The 3005-nt window shown below is 37.1% G+C and overlaps 1 non-coding gene across 1 annotated transcript; it reads left to right on the forward strand.

Annotated features, from left to right (window-relative positions):
* Window positions 1-458: 458 nt before the first annotated feature.
* On the forward strand, window positions 459-599 carry LOC118902919. The gene has a single exon (XR_005021633.1). It is a non-coding gene; the product is annotated as a U4 spliceosomal RNA (small nuclear RNA).
* The last annotated feature ends 2406 nt before the right edge of the window (window positions 600-3005 follow it).

The following is a 3005-nucleotide window of genomic DNA, read 5'->3' on the forward strand; positions in this document are numbered from 1 at the left end:
TACTTTCTTTGCATTCTAACAATTGCTCTTTCCTCTGGGCCTTTCGGGCCCAATGGTGGCAACCGCTCCAGGTTCTTACTAGCCCTGAGAAGCTTTACCATCCTTTCTTGATTCCTCTTCATCCTGCACACACCATTACAAACAGTGCTTTTTTTGCTTCTCGATTACCCTGTCGTTTTGGAAGGAACTTGACTCAGAACAGCAGGGCAATGGTGAAACAACTATCTATGTTAAAATTATGGTGAAGATGATGATGTTGATTATCTACTTTTAGATAAAAAATTGTTCCCTCTTGGGGTACATAATCATTAGTCTAGGTTCTCTATATCTCCCTATAAAATATCTAGTTTGGCTTCCCTGTTTCAGCAACACATTTTATAGTCAACTCTAGTAACTGTTCAAAAATCATCTAGTTTTTAAATATTCCAACCATTCCACTGCCTTCTTTAAAAACTTGTAGCTTTGCGCAGTGGCAGTATCAGAGCCAATGAGGTTTATCCAAGGTGCGATTATTGCTAATTGAAAACTTTTCCCAATACCCTGCCGGGACGACTTGAAAAATAGTCAGCATTGGCAATTTTTGACAGTTTCCACAGAATCTGAATTTAAAAACAAACAAACAAACAAAAACAAAAAACAACTTGTGATGCCACTTTCTCCATTAATGTGAAGTGATTTTCTACCACTTCTAAAACTACTTCTCATTATTCCCTGTATCCTTCCTACTGCCAGTTGGTTGAAAGCATTTATAAGGAGTAGATTTCCTTCCCAGTGCCTTTTCTGCCATAAGCAGGACTCTCTTCCCTCCTGTTTAACCACACTCAGAGTCTTCTTTTGCACTAAGACCCAAAGACTGAAAATTATCATTGTCCTATATGGAGCTTATTTTAACATGAGATTAATGAGTGAACTGAAGCTGCGGGTTTTGCAGAGAATTTCGGGGGTCAAAAATCTGTGAAGAAGGACATCTTTAACACAGCATCACCTTATGTTTCACCTTATGACCAAACTACCAATCCAGGTCCCAGACCTAAAATGAAATATTAAATTTTTAGTACCCACAAGAGAACAGCAAATTAAACTTAAAATGATATAAAAATTATCACTTTTTGGTTTGGTGAATAATTGATGGGAGTATACATTCGTAATATCTATAAGGAACCAATTGGCAATAGCTCTTATTTATTAATTCTTTAAAAAAATTTTTGGCCACTCTGCACAGTATATGGGATCTTAGTTCCCCTACGAGGAATCTAACCCGTGCCCCTTGCAGTGGAAGCACAGAGTCTTAACCACTGGACCACCAGGGAAGTCCTGGCAATAGCTCTTAAAATTGAAAATGCACACATCATTTGACCCAGAAATTCTGCTTCTATAAATAGTCTCCCAATTGTGCAAGTTGACCTATTAATAAGGATCTTTATCACAGCAATATTTATAATAGCAAAAAGAATGAAAACAATCAAAGTATTTTTCAATAGGAAACTGGATAAATTATGATACCTATGCCTAATGGAATACTATGCAGCTATTAAAAAGCCCATTATAGGTATTCATTTGGATATATCTTACATACAATGTGGCTATAAATCAGAAAATTACAGGTGACATCCAAAATTCACATAATGGGATAACACAAAGGATCAGATTGTCAAATCAAACTCAACAAACCAGAGAATTACCTAGTATCAAGCTTCTCTACAGTTTCAAGGATATGAATAATCATGAGACACAGGTGTAGTAGGGTAGGATCTGGGACCATCAACACAGCTCTGGCCAAGATTAACAGATGAGGTTTCTAAACAATGTGTGCATCACATTAAAAAAAAGTCATTTTAATCATGAAGCATCCATTTTATACCCAGGTAGTTACATAGCTTACATGATATTTTCCAGGAAGCCATTTCCTAAATTCATAGATTCCAGGTTTGGTTACCATAAGCAATCCTAGACAACTAGATATATTCTGCTAAAAGCATTCCATAGATAAGGACTCTTCAGCCAGCAATGCCACTGGCTTCCTTGCCAGGAGGTCTATTTATTAGAATGATCATAAGAAAATTAGACCAGATCACCTCCCTTCTTTCTTTCCCAGAAGTGTCTCCTAGAAACAAAGGGGCATTAGTTGCAGACCTGCTGCACAATAACCTTTCTTTCCCATATATCATTTTAAATATGAATTAAAATTGGGTGGTTCTGAGAATATGAAAATAACGCTGGCTTATATTAGTTTAAAGGTCTTTAAAATTCAACAAGACACTTATATGTCTTAAGATACAATTAAAGGCCCTTAGAATTAGAAGAAAATACATTGAACATATTTTTAAATATACATGGATAAAGTAATAATGCAATACAAATTTAAGGGACCTATAAACTACTCCGTATATCCAGAAAGACTTCTGTTCCTTCACCCTCCAAAGTGTACCTAACAACTTTTCTTTCAGTATATTTTTAGTTATGTTCTGAAATTTTACTTTTCCCCCCAACACATCCTTGATAATAGGAGCATGTTTCAATATTAAGTTGAACCATACAAAATTCTTGATACTTGATTGTGTTGGCCTACAAAAACAACAATCTCACATGGTTAAACCTAATACTGTGTGGACACTACCCTATTTTACTTTTTTTTTTTTAAGCAATAAATTTTTAAAAAATTAATTAATTTATTTATTTTTGGCTGCTTTGGGTCTTTGTTGCTGCGCACAGGCTTTCTCTAGTTGCAGCGAGCAGGGGCTACTCTTCCGTGCAGTGCATGGGCTTCTCATTGTGGTGGATTCTCTTGTTGCAGAGCATGGGTTCTAGGTGCGCAGGCTTCAGAAGTTGTGGCTCACGGGCTCCAGAGCACAGGCTCAGTAATTATGGCTCATGGGCTTAGTTGCTCCATGGCATGTGGGATCTTCCTGGACCAGGGCTCCAACCCAAGTCCCTTGCATTGGCAGGTGGATTCTTAACCACTGCACCACCAGGGAAGTCTCCTGTTTTACTTCTAAATGTAAGTC

The sequence above is a fragment of the Balaenoptera musculus genome, chromosome 10, assembly GCF_009873245.2.
Source record: "Balaenoptera musculus isolate JJ_BM4_2016_0621 chromosome 10, mBalMus1.pri.v3, whole genome shotgun sequence".
In the NCBI taxonomy this organism is placed as follows: Eukaryota; Metazoa; Chordata; class Mammalia; order Artiodactyla; family Balaenopteridae; genus Balaenoptera; species Balaenoptera musculus.